This window comes from Microtus pennsylvanicus, chromosome 5 (genome assembly GCF_037038515.1).
Source record: "Microtus pennsylvanicus isolate mMicPen1 chromosome 5, mMicPen1.hap1, whole genome shotgun sequence".
In the NCBI taxonomy this organism is placed as follows: domain Eukaryota; kingdom Metazoa; phylum Chordata; class Mammalia; order Rodentia; family Cricetidae; genus Microtus; species Microtus pennsylvanicus.
This window is the reverse complement of record NC_134583.1, coordinates 107593809-107620508: the sequence shown is the minus strand read 5'-3', so window position 1 is coordinate 107620508 and position 26700 is coordinate 107593809.

The window sequence follows — 26700 nt, the reverse complement described above, 5'->3', positions numbered from 1 at the left end:
AGTGGGTTCAGCATCCAGCTTTGGCAGGGTTACTGTCTGGTTTCTTGAGATCAACGAGTCTTATTATTTCCCTCATACTCCCCTTCCTCTTTTCAACAAAATTGTTGATATATGGTTGTGATCTTTGAGGTGCTTTCTCTGCAGCCTTTTCTTCCATAACAGAAGAGTTTCTACAGCTCTGGACCCTGAGTCTTCTCTCTCTAGACTAGTTTCTTTCACTCTCAGTTTCTGACACCCACCAGTTAATGACTTGCTTGGCGCTCGGTGTCAAGTTCTCTGTGTTCTTCATAGGACTGTCTCAGATGGGACTTGAAACTTGAAAGACCCTGACTGTACCACAGGAAAGTCTTTTGAAACACAGAGTGTTGCCTCTGTTCTCAGTTCTGAGAGACATCTTAGTAGCTCTGGAAAGAAGTCTTTCCATGTGTAAGATCAAAGGCCATCATTTTGCATGGGAGTTTTTGCTAAGTTTGAAATAAAATAAACTAAGAGAGAAGTATAACCTGGAGCCTGCCAGGAGGACCAGGGTCTTTGGTAGTAGACAGAAACACGTATGTGGGCTGAAATATGTCAGCCAGCCTCTCATTCTTGTGTGGATGCTCTAAAGTGGTACCCAAGACGTCAAGCAAGCCACTACTGACTTGTACTGTTTGACTGGTGGTGCAAACACGTAAGTTAGTGTGTGGTTTGGGTTCATTTTAGAAGAAAGCTCTGTTAGGATGGAGTGATCTAGGTCACTTGGCTCAATGTCACGCCCACCTCAACCAGCAAGGAAGATGCAACACCCGGAGCTCTTCTTGCAGCAGTTTATTCAGGACTTTATTCACAGCAATCTTTCTCTTTCTCCTTCTCTCTCTCTCTCTTCCCGGGCAAACGTCTCCCAGCCCTTAAAAAGGCATGGGCTACCAACCCCGGATTGCCAGGTGGGCACTGCCCATAGGTCCACGCATATGCAAGCAGCTGACAATCATTGCGTGATCAGGCCTTAGCCATAATAGGAGTCAGGTGTGGCTCCATGCAGCTCTCTACAGTTCCCCCTTTTGTTTTGTAAAGCTACAGGCAAGAGTAGAGGTCTGATCTCTGTTAAAAATGGAACATGTACTAGTGTTTGTCCAGGTGTCATTCACTCAGAGAACACTAGACCTGTCTGGATAGTGAAGTTCTGAGACCACAATCTGGTCAACAAATCACTGTATTTTAGAAAGACTTCAGAAAGAAGGTAGAAGAAGACACACTTCGACCCCTATCCTAGCGACCTGTGATGTGGAAGGTTTGTAGCAAATGTGTTTTGGTCAGACCTAGTTTCTTATCTGAGATTCGTTGTTTGATATTTTGTTGTTGTTTTTACTGAGTCCCAGTTCTATTCCCATCATGAACGGGCTCTGTGTGAGTGCTGCCTTCTCTGCAGATCTGTTGGCCATCATGAATATTTCATGTTCTTGAAGCACTGCCCGTCTGACCACTCAGAAATAGGATGTTTATGTTGCTGCCCAAACATTGTTTTCTTAATTAACGTACAAAACAAAATTCTCATTGTTTTGAAGAGGTAAGGTATTAAGCAAATCTAAAGTGTATGTGTATATGTGTGTATATGTATGTGTGTGTGCGTATGCGTATGTTTTACTGAACATCTTCAGCAGATGATGTATTCTTAACAAGAAGAACCTAGAGGAAAGAAACTTCAGAATGCCATGGTTGTGCTTCCATTTTGTACGCTCCAGCCCTCAGAATGTTATGGCTGTGTGCTTCTGTGATGTATGCACACAGTTAACCCTGGCTATGGAGGGAACATTACATGTATTGGTCCAATGTCTCAGTGTAGCTGCTTACAGTTTGGAGTTCTAGATATTTCCAGGTTACAGGTTGGTCACAAAGCCAGCAGGCTCATGTGCTGAGCTTCATGTTGGAAGACAAACTCTTTGCAAAGGTAAACATTTGAGATGATTGATTAAATCTGGGAGAGATTTTATTCTCATACAGTGTTTGGTGAAAATAAAATCCAAAGCAATCCAATTCCTTCTTAAATGGCCACATTCTTACTTTGTCAGAATTACTCCATAGACTAAGTCCTTTAAAACAAAGTTTCTCATTTTATCCTATCCCATAATCAATTTTCTTATATCTCTTCTATAACTTTTTAACAGGCAAAGTTAAATATATAATTTGACAATCACACAATAGCTCTAATTCCAACTAAATTTTTGGTAGAATTTTAAAAATTACTTTTGCTATTGAAAAAAATTCCAATTGCTAGCAATCATCTTTACTAGCTTCTTCTGAGAAGGAATGAAGAACCCCAATGTAGTTCATTAATGTGAAGTTCAGTCTTCCTGTCTATGTGGTACAGATAATGGTAACATCTATCTCAGTGTTGTGGAGTAGACAGGAGGTAGCAAAGAAGGTTTGCAGAAGGGGGAAAGTCTAATGCCATCATTGACTTAATAAAAAACCAAAGACCCCCAATGTAATCATGAAGTTCAACTATATTCCTTTTATTACACAATTATATGTTATTGATGTACTTTCCCATAAGAGGCAAATTAGAAATAAATTATTTACATATTAATATTTGACCTTTCTTTAAAACTTACAATTGTGCTGGGAACTAACAGCCTAGAACACCTCCAGGGTGTTCTAGGTTGAAAAAATTCCCTAGTAAGGAAATCAGCATGTTGGTATGAAATGGAGTATGTTCCCAAGAAACTCTAAGTAACCAACTGTGCAGAGCAAAGGAGAAGTGGTCCTCATACAGCAAGGTTAAGACTATCATGACTGCAAGACCCCCTTGGGTTGATGATGTGAAATGTCCCTCTGTATACTGTGAGTATGTTTTATTACCATCGGTTAATAAAGAAGATACTTTGACCTATGACAGGGAAGAATAAAACCAGGCAGGAAATCCAAGTGGAGAGAGAGAGAGAGAGAGAGAGAGAGAGAGAGAGAGAGAGAGAGAGAGAGAGAGAGAGAGAGAAAGGGCAGAGTCAAAGAGATACCATGTAGCTGCCAAAGGAGGAAGATGCCAGGACAGCACCTTATGAAGTAAGCCACAGCCTTGTGGTGATACACAGATAAACCGAAATGGGTTAATTTAAGATGTAAGAGTTAGTTAATAAGAAGCCTGAGCTAAAAGGCCAAACAGTGTTATAATTAATATAGTTTCTGTGTGATTATTCAGGTCTGAGTGGCAGGGAAACAAAAGAGCAATATCCACCTACAGGCTGAGATGACAGCAAGATGAATCTGTTAGTTTAGACTTAAATCAATGTCACACAAAGCTGTTTTATCTCTTTTAAAAAGGAGTCTCGAGAATTGGAGCTCTACAACAATGATCACAGAGCCAGCCCCAAGCCCTTTGCATCTTCTTGCGGTGCCAACATCATCCATGGCTAACAAGGAAAGGCTGCCTCAGGATCTACTGACTGCTAGCACTTCATCACCAAATCTTCATTTTAGGCAACAGGATTGAGAGAGGGAAACTTAGAAGTCACTCTCTACAGCCATTTCTCCCCTTTAAGGAAACCTTTTGGGGAAGTGTTTTCCAGCAATCAGTGCTTAAATCTCTATCAGAGAATCTCTACAAGAATTTAGCCATAATACTTCATGGTGAGGAAATATTTTTATTTTAACTGGCATACTTTTGTTTCCAATAATCCAGGCATTTTCTTTGTAAGATAAAAGGTAAGAATGAATGTTGGATTGGCAAGTAGCAGATTTCACACAAGGCATTTTGTCTGGGGAATTTTGAGAAAATTGTAGGAAGGAGAATGTATGGTCAGGGAGAATTGCTACCTGGTGTCCCTGTGGACTCCACCTCCATCCTTTTGGAAAGTGACCACTACTCCTCTCCCCCCTCTACCACAGGAAAAAGGGGGTGATGGCATCTATTGTAAGCCTGCCGTTTCCTAAGCAACAGACAACCACTTTACATGAATTATGCTGTTAAGTCCCAGAGCAACCCGTGAAGTAAATGCTAATTTTATTTTATTCCTATTTTACATGCAGAGGACTTAAGGCTGTGAGGGTATTTACCCAACACTCCTAGGAAGTGAAGGAGCACTACCTTGACCTTACATTTTCAGTCTCAGAAAGCACGTATGTACTCTTAACCACAACACTGAGAATGGTTTTAAACCCATGAGCACATGTGGACAGGCAGACATGCACCCAGGCGGGAATAGGAGAAAGTCATGAAAAGGGGTGAGAATAAAAGGAATCCCTGAAACAAGATTTCCAAACTTCGATATTACAATGCAAAAAAATGGCCTGACAAGATGGCTCAGTAGGTTAGGTTATTTGCCACCAAACCTGGGCACAACCCCTAGGTTTGTAGGACCCTCGCAAAGGAAGAAGAGAACCAACTCCTTCACACTGTTTTCTGATATCCACACACATGTTATGGAATATGTGCACCCATGCAGACATCACGAACCACACATGCATACACATACAAATAGATTTAATAATAAAAAGTAAATAAAAATAAATATAAAGGCCATCTGAATGAAATTTTAAAATGTAAAATGCAATTTTTAAAGATTTTAAAAATCATGATACACCCTATAAATTTCAAACATATATGTATCAGATAGTTTACTCAACTGATTAGTAGGTGAACCTGTAAGTTATAAAGTTCAAGAAACTTTAAAAACTATGTATTTACAGACAACGAGGAATGCTGAAATTCCTAGTAGATGGGAGATGGGAGACTTTCACGGCTGTGAATCATGTACAATGGCAGTTCACCCCAATAGTTCTTTCTCATTGCTAAAAAGATTACTTGTATAACTGCCCTCTCTTTCTACAAACTACAGAGGGGCTAAGCTCACTGATGATACATTAGGCAAGACCCTCAGTAACCTCTAGGCTGTAAAGTATAAGTCCTTCATAATAAAAACAATTGACAGACATACTTAGATCATTCTCTTCCTTGCACCAGATGCAGGCACATTTAGGAAGGCATATGACATAATTTAGACATTTCTTCCGTACACTTATGCTCCACTTACCCACTACCAGATGTGCACAGAGAGAAAGGAGGACCAAGAGTGGCCTTTCCACTTTAAATGTGCTGACTGTAACTTTGCAAGGTGGAAGTTGAATCCATTTTTATTTTTCCATTTTGTGTGCATGCATGTCTTAGCGTATGTGGGTACACTTCTGTGGAGGTACACATACATGTATGTGAGTCGGATTATACATACATGTATGTGAGAGTGGATATGAAGGCTTGAGGTTGAAGTTTAGAATCACCTCGTTGACTCTGCTACCTTATTCATTGAGACAGGAGCTCTTAAGAAAGCCCAGAGCTCACCAATACAGCTGGTCCTGCTAGCCTGCCCGCTCTGGGAATCCCATTTCTGTCATCTGAGGCTGGCATACCACATACATTGGGTTTCTGGTAATCCAAACTCCAATTCTGAAAGCAGGTTAGAGCAAGCCCTTTAACTGCTGAAGCATCTCCACATTCCCTAGAAAACTGAATTCTAATGGTTGCCGTGACTCCTTCGGTAGAGAGAATTAGATAGGTATTAGATGCCTTTAAGAAGCCAGATACACTGCTAGATGGGCAAAGTAGATGTAGCACCTACTGCCAGATGCTTCAACAGGAAAACTTGCTTCCCAATAAAGGGCAAACAAACTGGCCAATACCGTGAATAAAAAGAAAGTGTGCACCTGCATGCATGCACACATTGCTTCTATAGACAATGCATATTTATTAGGACTGCTTTCTCAGCTGGTCAACCTCCCTCCCCCAAGCTTTCAAAGCTCGTCTATCTCTTTGATGTTGTCTTCCTCCAGGTGTAGAGCATTTTGGAACATCAACACAGGAAAAACACTATGTGTATTAACATTGGCTTTTTTTTTTTTCTGGTAGCCCAACTGTGGCCTTGGCAGTCTTTCCTTCATAAAAGCTTCGTGTGACTTTCCTGCCACCTGGGAGTGTCTGTGGTGAACAGGGACCCATGCTTGCTCAGTGCAGAGAAGGGCTCTCAACTCCTCAACTTCTGTCCTTAAACCAGGATGAAGGCAAACAGGAAGAAAGCATGGTTATCTTGGTCTCTCCTTCCCTGCCTCTGGTCCCGCCCCCGGCCCCGCCCCCGTGCTTCTATGTCTTTCACTCCACCCACCTGTGCTTGTCAGTGCCCTTCTGGCAAGCTGTTTCTGCCAGGTTTTTTTGCAGGCACATCTCTGGCTGGCAGCAGGGTCCATTGTTTTTTTAATGGCCCTAGATTTCTGATGGCCTTTTCTCTGAACATACAAAGCACCCCAAAAGTCAAGAAGGATACTACGCAGTGCTGAGAATTCACTTTGGCGACAGACAGGGGACAGATTTGTCCTTGGGGAGGAATAGAAAAGAGAAGCGACACTGACCCCTCCATTGGTCTGAATGCATTAAGATAAACTCAGTCACCAATAATGCGTTCCTGTCACATTAAAAAAAATAATAAAGGACTTTCCCTTGGTATCATCTGACCAAGAGTGAGCTCAGATTTGAATTCTGTCTCCCTGGGTCCTCCATTATCGTGTCTGTACAGTTGTATGAGTCTGAATCTGAGCCTGACTGTCAACTTGGGAATCTGACCGTGTCTGCCTCTGTGTATATCTGTGTGTGTGTGTGTGTGTGTGTGTGTGTGTGTGTGTGTGTGACAAGTCTTTGCTGTCTCTTTTACTGAACAGTGCAGAAAGCATTAGCCAGAGAAGGACAGAGATGCATAACAGACATCTTTAATAGGATGTTACAAAGCATAGAGTGCCCACTCATTGTATAAGACCTCCTTCCTGGGTTCTGCTTTCAGCAAACGATTATCATAGTACACATGCCCAACCATAGTTCCAATCTCTTAGCATGTAAGAGACATTTTTTATCATAATGTATAATCATTTGCAATAAAATAACATTGAGTATATTACTAATGTTCATAAATATCTGCAAAATCATTTGCATATATGTCACATTGAAGAAGAAAGTAAAATGGTGGTTATCAGGCTGGGATAAAATGTTGGTAGAGGTGCACTTATTATGATTAGGAGACGGACTAAATTGCCACAGGCCTCCAGGACTCCGTCTACAGACCTTACTCAGAAAAAATCCAAACCATAATATAAGGGTTTCCGTTAGTAACTATGAAATAAACTTGTTAAAACACCTTGATATGACCACTTCCTACAAAGTCTGGCACTACTTTCGGCACCTCCCCTAGACCTCAGGTTCCAGGGTTATTAAGGTCCTTGTTAAAGAACGTCAGAGTAAATGTCCAGCTTTCACTAAAACTATGGGTATTTCTAGTGGTAAAGTGAACGTGGCTTTTTATAAATATTTAAGCAAATCTTCAGAATCCTCCATTAAAGGATGGAAGAAAATGATTGATAAGGAGTCTAACTTTTCCCTCTCTCTTTTCATTTAAACCCTGTACACGGGGAAAGAAAAAGCAAAACCCAGAAGATCCCAATTTAAAAGCTATTATCCACACCCACCATCTTCATGCCTGCCTGTGTTCTTCTTTGAATCACAAATGTTCCTTCACCCCAGGATCATGTTTGACTACCTGGTCCCATCTAGTGGTGGTGTTTTGAGAAGCTGTGGAAATTTTAGCACGAGGGCCTACCTCATCTATAGAGGCCACCGAGTGTGGATGTTTGATGGTCGTAGCCTTGCCTTGCTTCCAGTCCCACTCTATAGGCTCCTCTCTCTGGAAGCTGAGCTACCCTGGCCACCATGTTTCCCTGCCCTGGTGAGCTATACCCTCTCAACTGAGAGCCAAATTCAATTCCTCCTTCCCTAAATATCACAGCCATGAGAAAACTAGCTGCTGCACCCTTCACCATTGTTAGTACCCTAAGCTTACGGCCTCTTTGTGCTTTGTCTGGGGACCACAAATGTATGTCACAGGACTGCATTGCTGGCACCAAAAGTTTCACCTCTGCACATGCTGGTGACCCCCATACAACAGAACTACTTTCCTCTCTGGTGAGTCCCAGGGTTGCTTGGGTGTATCGTTCCTAGGTTGTGGAGATGTAGGACAATTGGCCAAGGCCTTGATGCTTTAACAGTAGCCTGCTTCTCAAAACTCTGTCCCATGAAAGCATACTAAATATAATAACCGAAATATAGCCTCTTACAATGGAATCGGTCAGTTCCACTGGACCCATAGGAAAAGAAATTCAGTCCTCTGTCACTGAGCTCCTGCCATTCCAAGGGTGATGCGAATGGGTGTGGTGGCACATACTTTTAATCCCAGCACTTGGAAACAGAGACAGATGGATCTCTGTGAGTTCAAGGCCAGCCAGGGCTACATAGTGGGGCCATATCTCAAATAAACAAACAAAAAACAATACCACAACAGCAACAAAGAAAGAACATGAATGATGGAGATGATGGAGAGGTGATAAGTAAACTTACTTCTTCCTTTATAACATTTTAAATTTTGTTCATTTATGATTTGGGTGTGTGTATACATGTGTCACAGTGCCCGTGTGGATGTCAGAGAACAACTTGCTAGAACAATTCTCTCCCACCACATGGGGGGGTCTTGGGGCTGAAACTCGGATATATAAGTTGGAGGCAGGTGCCATTTTCCCAGCCTTAGGCATGGCGATAATTCATTGACTTCTAATCTGCACTCAGGTTGCCACCATATCCTCAGGATCTCCTCTTTAAAGTACATCTTTCTTAGTTTTCTTGGTGGTTCTGGGATGGAGACCAAGCTTTTCCCACAGGCACATACTAGGCGAGTTCCACTGAGCTGCCTCCCTGGCACCTCTTCCCATGGTTTGCTCCTTGTCATATATAACTAAAATACCTCAAGGCCCTTCATGCCTGAAAATGATTTGTACCCCTTCACGGTTTGTGGATTCTTGTCTGGATATAGAATTGAAGTCTAGAGATCATTTCCCCTCAGAATTTGCCTCATTTTCTGCTCACATCTGTGTTTCTCATAAGATCTGGTAATGGTATAATTCTGGCTCATTTGAGGCTAATTTGGTTTTTTTCCTCCCCCTAACTTTGAAAGCTTGGGGATTTTTCTCTCTCCTCCTAAAGCTGTGAGGCTTTATTGAGGTGTCTCGAAAAGTAGACCAATCAGCCTTTATTCTGCTCTTCCCCATACTCAGTGAGTCTTTTGAACTGGAGGCTAAGATCTTTGTTGATCTCTGGGAATAATTTTTTTAAATTTATTTAACTATTATGTCCAAATCAAACTGACTCTCAGTTTCAAAAGTAACTTACTAATCACTGTCCTGGACTCCAGCTTGGGATGCTCACTGAGTAAATTATTATTTAGCAATTTTTTCATTTAAAAGGTATTTTATTTTTGTGGCCTTTGGGATAAAACTAAAGGCCTCAGTTGTGCTAGGCAAGAGCTTTGCCGTTGAACTATTCATCAATCTCTTCAGTAAAGCTACTCTTAATTTTATACCAATTTATTCTTATTTTATGACTACAAAATCTATGTTATTCTGTTAGTTATTTTTATATCTATATTGTTTCCCTTGAAGTCATTTATTCTGTTTATTAATCTATAACTTTCTCTTTGGAATAATTTTTTGTTTTCTTTTTGTATTACCACAGTAAATCATGATTTATTCAGTTTTATTGTATGAAATACCATACAGAATGCAATTCAAACACATCTAATTCAACTCAAAGAAAATTCTGACATTTGTTTGGTTAAATACCACTCTAACTGCAGGCAGAGTTAGTCACAGGACTTGCTTCTTTGAAATCTGGTGATCTTTGGTGGCTGTTTCTTAATTGAAGCAATGAGGACGTAGCACCGAGCAGTGTGAACCTGCATCCCCAACAGGCCCCTTTTGTAAAAGAGCTGACCAATGTTTCTGCCCAAATGGAGAAGATACCCTGATGGGTGAGTGTCCTGGAAAGTTCATGGGCATAAAGACCGTGTACCAATCTTGGTGGTGCTGGTTTACAGCCCCAGCCCCAGCTCACAGGGTCAGAAGCTGGGAAGTGATGCTACCCCAGTTTGACTCTGTTCACCCATCCCCCCAGCATCAGCATTCTCTCTGGTCTCCTTTCTGGGCTCTCACTAAAAGCAGCACTAAGAATTCTAGTCAGGTGACAAACCCCAGTGATGTCAGAATCATACAGTCTACACATGCAAAAGAGAAGACAGAGCTCCACCAGACCAAGATGGCGGCCTTTTGAGTTGCTTCTGATTTTTGGCTTTGACTGACCCCAAATTTTTATTTTTCTGGCAATTTCACTTTACTTAGAGAATATTCATTAGCCCCATTAATAAATTCTGAATACTGCATTGCATTTCCCCACCAAGCCAATCTATTTTGTTCTTTTTCTTCTTCAGGACAAGCCAATGTTTTCTCTTGTTGTCTCTTTTCAGTGTGCATGCATGTCAAAGCTTCTCTCTCATTAATATAATTTCATGTATTTCTGTCAGATCTCAGAGAAGAGAGGAGGCATAGCTTCACTTGGAGTCTGAAAAAAAAAAGATCAAAGAAAATGAGTACATGATTATAAAAATGGACTTTCAAAAGAATGTTTGGGATCAAAGTATTGCATATTTCTTAAATCAGTAGACCAGGAGATAATTTGGTGAGGATAAGGATCATTAATTTGTGGAAGATTTCTATACAGGTTGTTTGTTGTTTGTTACAATTAATTAAGCATAAAAAGCTGGAACCATTAATACAAAAGCCAATGAATATGTGCTTGTCTATACATATATACCACACAGATACATCAACACATAAACATATGAGAACTACATATAACATATTTCATAGGAGTTTAAATTTTTTGAGTTTCTTATCTGCATCTTCTAACTTGTCTGTCATAAAATCGCACTACCTCAATTTTTTTGAGTTTCTTATCTACATCTTCTAATTTGTCTGTCATAAAATTTCACTACATATAGAGCAAGAAAAATAAGGTAATTTTCTTCAGAAGTTTTCTAGAAATATGGTGCCTATTTCTTTTTGCTATGATCTTCTGAATTCTGGGTTTATTTAGTTTAGTCTTCCTGAGGTCCTGAATAACAACGGCATCTATACCCTAGGTTATTGTTTTAGGTTGTTAGCAAAAAAAAAAAAAAAAAAAAAAAAAAAAACCTCTTTTCTGACAACATCATTATTTGGTGGTGGCGGGGGGGGGGGGGATTCAAAAAATCTCCCTTCTTTGGGCTGTTGTTTCTGAACCAGTGTTGTCTTAGTCTGTACTCTATTGCTGTGAAGACACACCATGACCATGGTAACTCATACAAAAGAAAGCATTTATTTGGTGCTTGCTTACAGTTGCAAAGGTTTAGTTTCTATTATCATCAAGGCAAAGAGCTTGGTGGCATGCAAGCAGATGTGGTGCTGGAGAAGAAACTGAGCATCCTACATCCAGATCTATAGAGCAGGAAGAGAGAGACTCTGGGCTTGGAATACACGTTTTTAAACCTCAAAGCCCATGCCCAATGACACACCTCCTTCAACAAGGCCATACCTCCTAATCCTTTCAAGTAGTGCCACTCCCTGGTGACCAAGTATTCAAATCTATGAGCTTATGGAGGCCTCCACAAATGGGAAACATGCTTTTCCATGAAAGGATACTGAAAGCTTCCTCTCAAAAAATGCTGAAATAAAATGGTGAGTTAGTCAGAGCACAGCTTAGAAAAAAAGCTAAATTCTTGGTGACCATCAGCTAGTCTCTAGCCTGCATGTTTGCTTCTGTCCAGAAAGGAGTATAGAACATTTTTCATTATACTCAGTTGCTGGTTTTTGGTTTTTGGTTTTGTTTTTTTGAGGGTTTTTTTTTTTTTGCTTTTGCTTTTTGTTATTGTTTTTCATGTCTGGGTCTGATAATGAAATAGCTTATCTTCAGCCATAAGGACACAGGTCTACCGCAGACAGCCCAGTGTGGTGTAAGGGCTGGCCAGGTCAAAACCATGCTTCTGCCCTGATTCTGTCAATTTCTTTCTTAATGAATTTTGAAGGTGTAAGTCACAAACAATGCCACACAAGTTTGGAATTATGATTAGTAGGGTGGTATTTATTTAAAGGGGAAAAAACTTACAGATAACAGTTTCATACAACAGCCCTCTGCGCAATCAGGAAGAAGTCTAGTCGCCGGAAACGGAGCAGGAAGCAAAGAGGGTGAGAAGGGAAGTAGCTGCTTTTTTAAAGGGAGAAAGACCACGCCCCAATGGGCTGGTATCTCAGTGGCTATTGGCTGGAGGAGCCAAAGGACCACCCACAACACCTCCCCCTTTTGTTTAAGTAAGAGAGTTCTAAACCTACTACGAAATTATATACAATAAGTACAAATATCCTATTCTAACTAGCTTAGGTCTTGTATAATAAATAACTTGGCCAAGTCATGAGAAAAAAGTAACTATATTTATATAGTCTTCAACCCCATCGAAGATCTGAGAAGCGAAATAATGTTACCTGGGTAATTAGGAAGTTCAGTAAAACAACTTCCAAAACATGCAACAAATCACAGAGACAACTAGCTACCTGGGCAATCACCCAAAGTCACATTTGCAGCATTGAAGCAACCAACTTTGGCCAAGGCCTAACATAACTGACATACCATTTTCAAAGGCAAGCAACTTTTCAAAACTATCTTACCCTGTCTTGGCAGGATATGACAGTCCTGTTTTATCCATTGATGCACGCTCTGTATCTCTGTCAGTGGTTGAGGTATGGGCATTTCTTTGCCCAAAGGCCAGTTCTGCCAAAAAGAAGGGCTCCAGGTGGAGTGTCTTTGGTGCTTAACATTCTCTCGGGAATAGAGCAGTGTTGCCAGGAGCAATTGTATCTCACTACCACAAAACTCTGAGTTAGATTAAAGGCCATTTTCTACAGCTATTTGAAGAGGTTGAAGATTATCTATCTATACTAAGTATAATCTCTATATATCTAAAGAACCTGATTAGTCTAATTATAAATGACAAACTTAGATGACTATTAATCTATATAATTCTCAATATCTATCTAACTTAAAGGCTAAGACAATAAACGACTGTGAAAGAAATGAGGACAATGACCTCCAAATATAAACAATGTACAAATATACATTACAGTATAGTAAATATATATCAATACACAAACAATATATAAGTATCTTAATCAGAGGTAGAAATGTACACTGCAATATGGTAAATATATACAATATATATCAATACAATATATGTCAAAACATAAAAGATGTTTTAAACAGAGGTAGAAACACGCATGCATAAATAGTCAATATAATTTAACTTTGTATCAATATACAAGAATCGATACCAATATATTTGTCTAAAAACAGTAACTCACAATTACAAATCAATTGCTTATTCTTGGCGCTCTGACCAGCTATGAGTCTGTGCAATAACCACTGCTTCCTGCAAAAAGAATATCATTGATCAATGTCGGCATACTGCAAACCTATGTATATAAACATATTCAGAAGGCAATTTGACTGCATGACCAATTAGCAAAATAACAGTAGGTAACCAGACAATTTTACAAGTTGCACAAGCATGTCAGCTTCTTGGCCCGATTTACTGATTTTAAGCTGCCAATGCTGTTGCTCTTTACCGTGGTATCCAATGAAAGCAGTGTGGTTTCCGTCGCTGCCTCTCCACCAGCTTTATTGTCCATGACTCCAAGCGACATGAGTGAGGCATGAAACTCCTCTGTAATCTCCTACTTGTTTCAGAGTTTGAGATTTCAGACAAAGGCCCTGAGCAACATGGGTAAAGATAAATCAACTTAGGCAGAGCATCCCTGATGTCAAGAAGTACCATGAAGCAGTACGGAATGATGTGGAAGCCTTGCTTCCATGTGCTGAAGCTGAACCACAGGAGGCAGAAGGGAAGGAACAAAGCTGTGTGGACTTCTTCCAGGAGCCCTCTGAAAGAACATTTCTGGTCTTATTTTCTGGATTTTTTTAAGTGATTACCTATTTCTCTATGATGAGATATGAAATCTCATGATTAGCATGCTCCCATTGAGCTTCTCCCAAGCAGAAGGTTTAGATCTTATATCTAGGAATCCTGTTTTCCTCCCTAGATGATTGAAATGGATGAGTAATTTCCTTCTAGGCTATGTACTTAATGAGACAAGTAAAATGAACGCTGATATTTTCTTTTTACTGGCCTTCTATCGTCTGTGTTCTCAAGGGAAGGATGATTGATTTCTAAAATTATTTTTATTTCCCATCAAAAGAATATGTAGTTTAAGACATCAAATAATAAGAAAACTGAATAAATGAAAATAGTAGCCTCGGCCATATCTCCTCCTCCCTTCCAACACTCCCTAGTGGCAACCACTTTGAACTCCGTTTACTGCTTCATCTGTATTCTGCCTACATAGTCCTGCATAAATTATTATACTGACACTCTATGCTTGAGAGTCCAGCTACCACACGTAGCAGCTCCTTCTCTTTGTGGTGTTCCCTCCCTGTGTCCCACCTCTCAATGGACTTACACTGCTTCCCTATACTTTGTCCAAACACTCAGGGCCTAATGCTTTTCAAAATTCATACCTAAAGGACTTCAGAAAGGTAATATGATCCTAGACCATGTATTACTTACCATTCTCACTGGGATCTGCGGCAACACCCTATAATGAAACACATTACATTTCTGCAACAAAACATGAATATTTATACCAAGTGGGATAAATAAAACTATAAATAGACCTATCAGCTCAGATCAGAATTTGCCATCAATGGTTTTACTGTAGAACTACAAAGATAGGTTGATTTCTACAGCTTTTCTAGCTTCTAATATTTAGGATGAGGAAATATTGATCTAGATCATTATTTGATTAAATCAGTGATCGCTATTGACATTGCCAAGTTGTAATATATAATGTGACATACATCTTATTGACTGCTGGGTTGCTTGACTTAGCACATAATCTACCGTCTTGTTTGGTCTGCTTTTCCTGGAATTATTGACCTTGCTTTTTTCCTTAGCTTGGTTTTGATATCCTTTGATGTATGGCTCCATGCCCCAGCAGATCTGACAGATGTTGTGATGGCTAGTCTCTGTTGTCAACTTGACACACCTGAGAAGAAGCAACCTCTACTGAGGAATTGCTTCCATCAGATTGGCCTGCAGTCATGTTTGTAAGATATTGTCTCAAGGGCTGATTGATGTTGGAGGGCCCATCACACTATGGGCCATACCATCCCTTGACATGTGGGCCTCTGCTAAGAAAGGTAGAGAGCCTGGGAGGGTAAGCTAGTAAGTAGTGGTCCTCCATAGTCTATGCTTCGGTTCCTGCGTTTAGGTTCCTGCCTTAGCTCCCTCGTTGGTAGATTTTAACCTGTAAGCCAAGTAAACTCTTTCCTCCTCTAGTTGCTTTTGGTAATGGCATTTATCACAACATAAAATATACGAGAAGACCTACCTATCAGTAGTTGCTCCGTAGTTGCCTCCCTCTTGTTATCACAGGTTGACTTCACATCTGATTTTGTTTGTCTACCTCTTTCTTGTTTTATACCATGGAGTCAGCAGAGGATATTCTTGGTAACGTCTAAACAAAGGGTGCTCAAGAAAGTTGGGGGTTCACAATATCCTCTGGAGGTACTCATAAAGAACAAACTGATACATATGGCTTCCCAGGTCGCTTAACAAGTTTAGCAGCAACTGGCCTCACCTATTCCTCCTCCTCCACTGCTTTTTGCTTTGTTTTGTTTTTGAAATAGGATCTTATAGCACGGCCTCAAATTCTCAGTAACCAAGGATGGTTTGAACTCCTCTTCCTTGCTAAACTTCCCATGTGTTGGGTTTATAGGACTGTGCTACTATGCCTAGCTAGAATCCTTCTAACTCAGAATTGAAAAATCCATTCAACGATCGTCATTATTTTGACACCAACTCAGTGGGTCTAAATAAAAACCTCTGAATAATACCTTAAATAAGATAACTTGTGTTTTAAAAAGCCCAAATATCAACACAAGGCATGGGACAGTGACAATCAGATGAGCTTCTACTGCCTGCATTTTAATTTTCTGTTTCTTAGCTCTGCGACCTTGACTGCTTTAATTGAATTATTTCTCTTTTATTTCACTTCCTCATGTGTAAGATGGATACAGTAATAGAACCTGCTTTATATTGATAAAGACTAAGTGAGCAGGAGCATAGAAGTCCTTAGAGAGTGCACGACAGTTAACACTAGTGAGAGATGTTTAGCCATTATTGTTATTTTTATCTCATCTCTGGTTGCTCAGGTCATTCTCAATTCTGAAATAGACTTAATTAAAACACGTCTCTTATATAAGTACAATTTAATAAATGACACAGTAAGGTTTTTTCTAAAATAAGAAGGTAAACAATGCCAAGCAACATATCTACCTACTCAGAAAGACCAGCCTTCTCTCGTGTAGTCTGGGATCTCCCTTTCGTCTACTGCCTGGAAATGCTAGGAGCAAAGGTTAGGGGAGAGCTTCCCATTGGAGGACAGTGAGCATCCATAGAAGCAAAAAGAGAGGAAAGGGTTGTAGTGTGAGGATAAAAACAGCAGTCTAACAAAATGACAGGAGTTTGCTTAATTTGGAAAGCTAAGTTGTTTTCACACTAGATAAGAGAATTAAAGAAACACTAAAAGACAGTGTCCTGAATTCCAAGCAGAGGATGTATTGAAGGCAAAACAACTGGAAGGCATCCACACTAGGTCAGATGACTTACCTGAGATCACAAGCTGTTGTCATCCTAGAGCTATGGGATTTGCTTCACTGTAGACAGAGACTGCTCTTTCGTTCCTGGCCATCCAGACATTAATAACCACACAAAACTATATTAATTACAACACTGCCTGGCCAATAGCTTATTATTTCTGGCTAACTCTTATATCTTAAATTCACCCATTTCTATTATTCTGTATCATCATGAGGCTGTGGCTTACCAGGTAAGGTTCCGACATGTCCTTCTCCTTCGGCAACTACATGGCATTTCCTTGACTCTACTTACTCTCTCTATATACGTCTTTTTGGATTTCCTGCCTGGCTCTGTTCTGCTAAGCCATGAGCAGAAACAGCTTCTTTATTAACCAATGGTAATAGAACATATTCACAGAATACAGAGGGGAATTACACAGAGATTTTTCATATTGAATATTCTGCCTCACTTCTAGCCTTACTTTGAGAAAAATTCCATTTTATCCACTTATGTAACAGCTGAAATAAAATTAAAAAATGGAATTGGTCCCAGGTGGCAAATACATGTACCTTTCAACCAGAAGTCAATTTCTGGGTCCATTGTTCTTTGCAAATTAGGAATGATGCTGCCAACATTCAGCAACACACACTTGGCCCTTTTCCAATGACAGTTCTGCACATAACACTACTCCATCTTCTGGTAAGGGTCTCTTTTCTTTCTCTCTTTTGCCTTCAGAGAAAACCAGAGTTTCTCGATTTACTGATATTTGGGGCCAGATAATGAAGGGAAAGGGCTGTTCCACACACTGAGAGATATTACACAGTCTCCCTTTTAGACTGCCACTAACATGTATCTCTAGAGTGTGGCAACCAAAATGCCTCCAAGACATTGCCAAATGTCCCTCTAGAACTTAGACCTTAAATTTTAGTATCCATTCCTGGTGGGGAAACACTAATCATTAACTGGACAGACAAAGTGAGTAGCTGCCAATAGAACATCAAAGCCGAAAACATAGCTGCTAAGATAATGGCCTATTTCCAAGACCCCTCCACTTTCATCATCTATTTTTATTTCATTTATAGCTTCTATCAGATATGCCTTGTGCAGAGAACACATCAATCAATACATGTCAGTGTAAATGAGTTGATCAAATCTTCCTGGGAGTTTTCCCAAATCCCAAATCAATTTAACTGGCTGTTGGCTTTGGGCCATTCATTTCACCCCTACGAGACTCAGTTTCTTGGTTTGCCTAATAGAAACTGATATAAAACCCCTGCTAGTTTTAAACCACCATGACTTATTAGGTTCCTGTTCTTACAGGGAGCAGAATGGCGGTATTGCACCCTTGTGGGGGAGATGAGAGGCGTCGTTCTCTAGGGAATGGCACTCATGTGGGAGGAAGCAGAGGTGGGCACTACAGGGAACAGGTACTAAAATTTAATGCTTCAGTGTAGCTGTGGCAAAGGCCGTCTTCCAACACTGAGATGTCCAAAGTTGATTTCAGCATTTCCCTTCTTTTTAATCTTAGTAAAAAGACCTCAAACCGATGAATCTTTGGTTTCCTGGATTTAAAAATTCTTGGAATATGGGGTCAAAAGACTAAGATTATTTTTCTCAATTCTTGTAAAATTGGCTTTCTTAAGATAAATTTATAGTATTGCTCAATCTTTATTTCTAAGATTCCAAGGCTCAATCTTTCCAAAGAAGATAAATAGCTTTGTGAAGTGTGTGTGTGTGTGTGTGTGTGTGTGTGCGTGTGTGTCTGTATGTGTGTTAGGTAGATAGAAAAGACTGGAGAGGGTGCTTGCCTTGAGTGGGATCATTACTCTCTGAATTTATGTTGACCTTAAATGTTTGTATTTTGCATGTGACCTGAGTCACATAAAGAGGTTTGGGCAGCAGAATAGACCAGATCACTACTCTGGAGACATGCCATCCAGACAGTTCTTATGTGACTACTAGCCATATTATCTGTTAGAACCTAATAAGGTTGATAAAATTAATGATCATGGTGGATCAGATAGAACCTTTACACTGAAGTATAGCCATCCTTTACACTGAAAAGGAAAAGCTGAGATGATGAGACTACCAATTAAATTAACGAACTTGCCTCAGCCTCATGATCTAAGGTGAATGCCAAGGACGCACATGTTAGGAAAGAATTGATTCATGCAAGTTTAGTTCTCTCAATCTGATAGAGAATAGATGACAGACAGACAGAGAGAGAGATGGTAGGATGGATGGATAGATAGATAGATAGATAGATAGATAGATAGATAGATAGATAGGAAAATAATAATAAAGATAAAGGCAAAAACCTAACCTTTTCAGTATCTCCCTTCCCTAGTACCCACACCAACCTCTTAAGCGCCTCTGAAGCAAAATTCCTCAAAGAGCAGTCTAAATTCCTTGTTTTCAAAGTCACTTTCAGTTTTGTCTTTTATCTTTTCCTCTGAAATCATGGTCACCAGTGCCCTGACATCCACACTGGTAAATCCAGTCATCACTTTTCACTTAAACTCAGCAAAATGGCAGTGTTTGAAGCACTTGATTGTCCCATATCCTTTGATTTTTCTTCTGCCTCCATAGTTGCTTTCTCAATCATCCCTCCCCTGGTTTTGACTTGTCTCTAAGCTCCTGCTGTTGAAGTGACCTAAGACACTTTGGAGCTCTTCCCTGTCCATAGGTACTAATTTGGTGAGTTCCTCCCTAAGGTAGCTTCAGAGACTCCCTATCTGATAATGAGTCCCTGGCCTATCCCTCCAACCCTGATGTGTCCTCTAATTTCATACTTCCTCCTTGACATTGTCCTTAACAGAGGCTTACCATATCCAAAACTCAGCTCATGTCACCCCAATCCTACAAAAAAACAAACAAACAAAAAACCTGCTCTACTCATAATCTTTCTATGGCAGTTGATAAGTTTCTCCTTCAAATCATCCAGGTCAAAAGATGGGAAGGCCTTTTATGCCCTTTATCCAAACATCGAGAAGTTCTGCTCATTCTACTTCTGAGACAGACCTAGAATCTGACCTCTTCTCATGTGATTACTGCTCTCCTTGATCTCAGCAGTAGCTACAGCTCTTATCTAGATGACTGCAACACTCTTAAACCTGTGTGTCTTAACAGCCAAAGTCAGACTATGGGATTCCCCCACCAAGCTCCTTGTTTCATTTGATCTTATTTCCTGCTTCCATGCTCATTCTGCTGTTCAGATGCATCAATATGCTACTTCCCATATAAGAGACTTCTGCAGAGTCTCTTACCTAGAAAGGTTTTTGCTAACATTCAGGTGGTAGTTCCTCTCATCTATGATGTTTTCCTCCCTTGCCTTCTTCTCAATGCGCCATGACTGCTGAATTCCATACTCCTTACTTTTCATATTGCTTTGACAAGAGAGGTGACAAAAGCTACTTAAGGGAAAGATTCATCTTGGCTCACAGTTTGATGTCACAGCCCCATATGGCAGGGGTGACAGAGTTGCAGGAGCGGGAGGTAGATTGTCACTGTGACCATAGTCAGGAAGCCAAGAGAGATGAACACTGATGCTCAGCTGGTTTTTCCCTTCTCAAGCAGTCTGGAACTCCAGCTCAGGGCCAATGCTGCCCACATTCAGGGTGGCTCCAGAAGCACCCACATTGTCATGCCAAGAGGTGTTCCTATGATGATTCCTAATCAAGTCAGGTTAATGATGACGAACAACCATCACACAGCCATGTACCTCCAGCCACTCGCATGTGCATTCACTATTTTCCTCCAGCACTTACCACCCCTTATAAGACATTATTCAACTTCTTCTGCATTGTAGTCTATCAATTTATCTCCTCAATAGTTTGCAAACTCTGCAAGCGTGGGAATTATTGGTTTTCACCAATGCATCACAAAGATTCGCATAACAAGCCCTCAGCAAATATTCTAGGGTGAGTAAAAAGTCCAATAAGGTCAAGTAAGTTAAAGAATAATTATTATTGAGGACCCTAAAATGATTACTGTTGATACATTTTTAAATTTTTTTTGCTATTCTGTTTTTTAAAAAGTGGAATCATAACATCATTTTATAGTTAGTTTCCTTTTTTCTTTGACTACACTTTGTGGACAGGTTCTCATATCATTAAAATTCTTTCTCTGCAGGGAGTTTTGTTCTGAATCTATGTCGGAATTTGCTGACTTAAGCTCCAAAGTGGAATGTTAAATGATTTTGATTTTCATTGCTGTTTTGAGCCTATAAGTCCTGTTGGAAACAATGTTCAGTTGTTTCGGTGTTCTGTGGGAATAGAAAATTTTACTTAATTCCATATCCTAAGTTGTATAAGAAATAACACTGATGTGAATATCCTTTTAGAAAAAGTCTAGATGCATAATCTGATGGTTTCCTTACAATAAACTGTTAAAAGGAAAACTATTGGACTCAAAGGTGTCAAGAAAAACCTTAAAAAATATATTCTTCTGTATTACCAAGCTGCCCTTAGAAAAGTTTTAGTAATAAACACTTCCACCAGCAGGATAAAGACACTGCTGTGTCTTGCCCATATATGCCTTTTATTTTATTTTTTTATTAAATTTATTTACTTATTAAAGATTTCTGTCTCTTCCCCGCCACCGCCTCCCATTTCCCTCCTCCTCCCCCAACCAAGTCCCCCTCCCTCCTCAGCCCGAAGAGCAATCAGGGTTCCCTGCCCTGTGGGAAGTCCAAGGAACCCCCACCTCCATCCAGGTCTTTGGTGAGCATCCAAACTGCCTAGGCTCCTACAAAGCCAAATGCCAATTTGGTTTAGGGGAGTCAGGTCACCAGTTTATTTTAATCAATATTTCTGTGGTAGCTAGTGCATTCAAATGGTTACATTTTCGTAAACAAAAACATTAAACTCCTTAAAATTTAAAAATATCAAACTTCATAGTCTTCCTTTGTCTGCTCACCTTCCCTTTACAAAAAGGCTTCTGCATAAGACTTCTGGCCCCGCAGCCATCGACTGCTGTGATCCAAAGAACAGGTGGGGACAGCTTGAAGGACTCTGCAGGAAGAGACAAAAGGATGTGAAAAAGTGGCTGACGCAGAGTGGTACCAAAAAAAAAAAAATGGGTGAGATTTGAAGGAGCAAGTTAAGATTGAAGAACTGAGAGGCCAAATTAGCGCATCAGACATAATCAGTAACCAGTCCTCACTTGACTTTCTATCAACAGCACTTGGCATAATTGATTCTCTCTTCATCTCCCTTCTGGAACTCACACCTGGGTTTCCTCCTGCCTCACTAGCTTCTTCCCAGCATCCTTTGCAGAAGATTCTTCCTCAAGGTCCACGCCTTTAATGCTGGTGTGGTTCCATGATTCTCTCATACATGACTTCCCTTTTCTATTTTCATCTAGTCTCTGACTCCATCTGACTTGTCTCTTGGCTGGAGACACTGTCTGTATGCTAACAACTCAGACAGAACTCCAGCCCAGGCCTTTGCCCAGAACTACAGACTTGGATGCCCAGCAAGCTGTTGACATGTCTATTTGGATGTCTGCTGCGCGTTTCAGACTTAATATGTCCAAATGCAAGCTGCTGGCCCCCCTCGCCCACTCCATTTATCCTAAAAAAAACAAAACAAACAAAAATAAAACAAACGCTATTTCTACTTCAGGACTGCAACAGCCCCTTAACTTATTTTCTCTTCTTTAGCCATAAGAAAAAATGATTGCACAAGACAGATTGTGATTCAGTTCTGTAGAAGCGTCTGCTGCCTTCCAAAGTTCTTACAAAGGATAATAAGAGCCTGAGTGTTCAGATCCTGCTCTGCCGCCCTCCCGGCCTCATCTTTCCCTGCTTGCTCTCCTGCTCTCCTCCCTCTGGACACACTGGCTTGCTCCCTATGTTCCCCTGGAGATGCAGTAGGTATCACCTCACTGGCATTCCTTCTGCTTCTCACAGACACCCCTGAGGTTTCTGTTCGCTCCTTTGGGTCTTTACTCATACTGTATTTTCCTAGATAAACCTTCTACTGGGAAAAGTAAATTAATTAATTTAAAAAAACCCCACTATGTCCGTCCCTCCTGGGAGCCCTGATCACACTGTTCTCCACTTTCTCAGCAGCGCCTATTACTACCTGCAACATTGTGTTTTTAGCCACTTACTTATTGTCTCCCTCCCCTGGTAAGACTACATGCGCCACATACAAATGGCTCTTTTAGCTCAGGGGGTAAAGGTGTCTGTCACAAATCTGATCCCCAAAATGCACACGGCAGAAAAGAGAACAGACCTCTGAGGAAAGCATATCGTGTGTGCCATGGGGTATAGTAGAAGTCCCTTCTCCAGAGATTGAACCTTGAATTTAACCAGGGTCCAGCAAACTCTACACCCACAAGTCACTTGAGTCTTGGAACACAGTTCGGGCCCTGATATTTCCTGACAGGAGGTACCAAACTTCTGCTCAATGTTTTGCTATACATATTGAGCATTATTTGGCCTGTCTGTCCATCCGATGCACCGCTCTTGGTAACACTGGGATCTATTAGCAATCATATCAGATGAGTATGGGTTTCACCATACTTGATACATATCACAGTACTTACATCATTACATGCCTCCCTTTGGGAATTACCAAGCACAGCTATGCTAAGCTTCTCAAAGAGCCCACTATGGTCTCCATTTCGCCTTTGTGAAAGGAAGGTTTCCTGGGCTTTCTCTGTGAGAATAACTGGGTCAAAAATTCTCAAGTCCCCCATACTATACCCACATAGCACTTCCAGCTTGCTGATCTCAGTATGAATTTCTGTATCACTTACTGGAAACCCACATGATGACCAAGCTTTAAAGCAACATCCTAGCAAGACATTCAACCGTAGGAGAGGCCATGTATATAACTTATACCTGTCCAGATTTGCAGTTTGCTCTTTCGAATGCTATCCCCTCTCCTACTGTTTTTCCAGTTCTTAGTATAAAATATTGTCTAGTATTTTCAGTTTCATAAACTCTTATCCCGGAATAGGACATCCATGTATTGCACAGACTGTGCTTATCAGCCCACCAATAGTGAGACTGTTTAGCCTACAGGCAGATCTTGAATTTATTAATACTTATCTTTCTACCACATGAAAGTTGCTGATCAGACTTCAGGTGAGGGAAGATTGTTCTTCAGTAAGAGGTGGCAAAGTTCTCTCTCCTCTGGCTTACAGGATTCAGGAACATTGGAAAGATATTTCCAAGGCTTTCTCCATTTAACCCAACTTTCAGATTGCCAGGTCTCGGCACCCTGCTCTTCCTCTGGAAGGTCCCATATCTGATTGCCCCATTCTACTGTTTTATTTTACTGGATTTCTTGGAGTGAGGGTAATTTTCATTCCAAAGATGAGACCTCTGGTTATGAAATCACCTTATTTTCTGCAGTATAGGCCTAGAGCACCAAGAACTAGAAGTTCCTTTAATTTTAGTAGAGAAGCCTTTAGGATTTATGTCTTGGACTAAGAGTTGGCTGCTCCAAGATTATAGTTTTGCATTTGCAAATCTTCCAGTACTGTTAGCAGTACTTCCTCATTCCATGCAATTTTCATCCCTCACCCAAACGTCAAACATAATCACCATATAAGCCAGTGTTTCATCTCTCACCTCAGTTACATCCTAGTTAACCCCCAGGAAGATCTTAAAACTAAGGATGGATCTGTCCGTGGGTTAGCAGTCTCATGTGGTGAGAAATTTATTGTTATCAAACCAGAGAGCAAGTCCATCTTGAGGGTCCACATTACAGAAGTGTGCATCGTATCAGTCATCTAGGCTGGAGGTTTTCAAGAAGCAGGGTTTATAGCCTGCCACTTTAAGGAATACTATTGTTTGGTCAAAAGTGAGACCCAAATCCTCTAACGCCCCTATATCCAAAGAGGCTGGGATGTGAGGTTGAGTTGGAAGTGTCACTCCCAGCCCTCCAAGTGCTTCGTGCTTGGACTCCAACTCCCAGCCTGCCAAGCGCTAACCACGCCCACAGGGTATTTAGTCTCACACAGGAACAAGGAACACATAGTTTTGGGTCTGCCTGTGTGCTCCCTCTGTTTTTCCCTTGCCATGCTCTCCTGGACACCTGGGAGTGTGCTGTCTATTAAATATGGGCATTTAATTTGGTTTGATCTGGTCTGATTGGAGTTCTTTTGTGTCGGTGGAGGGGCTCATCTTAAGATTTTTCCTAACAGCTATTCCAGTGAGATGTTAATAGAAGGGAGGGAGGCAAGCAAAGATAGAGAGCTGATGTAAATGTCCCTCCCAGGATGACCTCAATGTAGTATCCGTCAATTAAAAAGAAAAACCTGATATCTCAGGATCATTTTAAAGCACTTAAATAAGTTGCATTTCAGGACAGTTTATACAGAGGGTGGGAGACAAAAAGACATTTATACAGTAGCTGTCATCTCTCCTTGGTCAAAAGCTCGAGCCTCAGACATTGACTAGTCCCATGCCATCTCATACTCAGAGACAACAGGGATGCCCCAGCACAGGAGGACATTGCTGGGCTGTGCCCAGGAAAGGTTATCTGAGCCTGTACTTTGGCAAAACTGAAATAAAACACATGTCCTAGAAATCCAGAGTCATCTGAGATGTGGAGGGTCTAAGGTGACCCCAAAAACAAAATATACCAAAACAGGAACCAAATACTTCCTCTTCAGTGTGCATGAGCGAGTGGTAGGTGTCCGTCATGTTTGACAGGGGCAAAGCCAACTGAGGGATGCAAGGGACATTCATGTAATAACCTGGGGCCAATTGTCTTTCCTAGAAGGCAGAAACTTGTGCTCATGAAGGACAGGGAATATAAATGTGGGTAGAATTTTGCCACAAGAACTGACAACTCACTTCTTACTCATCTCTACTCTGGACCTCCTAAAAACCTAGGTGGCCATGATCCTGCTTTCTGCTGTAAAGCTCTATGTGCTAAGGAGAGTCACTCAACAGAACGAAAATGCTACTGGATTCTGTTGTGAACATAATGATTAGGGATCATAATGTAAATATCTGATATACAGGATATCTGACATGCTACCCCCAAAGAGGGCAGACGTACAAGTTAAGAACCACTGGCCTAGGCTGAGGGGTTATTGAAATGTAAATGAGACCAGGGGACCATGAAGAGGCAGACTTGATTATGTTGGTCTTAGGAGTATTATGGGTATCTTTCTGTGATGCTTTGTGTGATATCCTTGACTTCTAACAAAATCACTGTTTTATCACAATCTAATATGAACTGTCCCTTGATCCACAAGGTATTTTTATGAACGAGTAACTCACACAGTCAAATACATTTCATAGAAAGACCCCAAAGCCTTGATTTGTGCAATCCCTAATAGTAGCAAACTTGCAGTTAGAAAGCAGCAACAAAATAACTTTTATGGTTGGGGTCACCACAACATAAGTAACTGTATGAAAGGGTCTCAGCATTAAGAAGGTTGAGAACTGATGGTCTAGACTCTTGGCTGCTGACTGTTTGCTATTTCCACTGCATCACAGGTCACATCTGACACTCTTGAATTCATCTTGCTTTTGCTCTTAAAATAAAACTGATTTTGGTATTTGGTCACTGTTCGGCCATTCTAGGTTTCGTGATGAGTGTTTTACCATGCTATTTAGATAAATAGAATAACCCACACAGAATTTAGCATAATTTTTAAAAGAAAAGTGTCAAAAGTAACCAAGCCTCCAGCCCTGCTCTTATGGAATGTGTGAACCAGTAAATGGAGCTGCAGCTTGTTACTGGAGCTACCTTTCTACCATGGTGTCTTGGGTGACCTTCTTGGATCCTTTTCTCTTAGACTCTGTTTTCAAGTTCTTGGAGGGGCACAGGCCTTAAGCATACCTTGACTGACTCTGGGAAAGCTTAGGCATGCAGCTTGTTTACTTCTCAAATACCCTCCCCACCCATCTTTTTTTCTTTCTGTTCTTTCCTTCATCTACCTGCCTGCCTTTCCTTTCTGACTCTCTCTCTCTCTCCTCTCTCTCTGTCTCAGTCTGTCTCTCTGTCTCTCTGTTTGTCTCTGTCTCCCTCCCTCTCCATCTCCCTCCCTCTCTCTAACTTACTTCTTCAAAATGGAAAGTTTCCTAACAGAGAAGAGCTGCAGTTTTGTTAGAGTG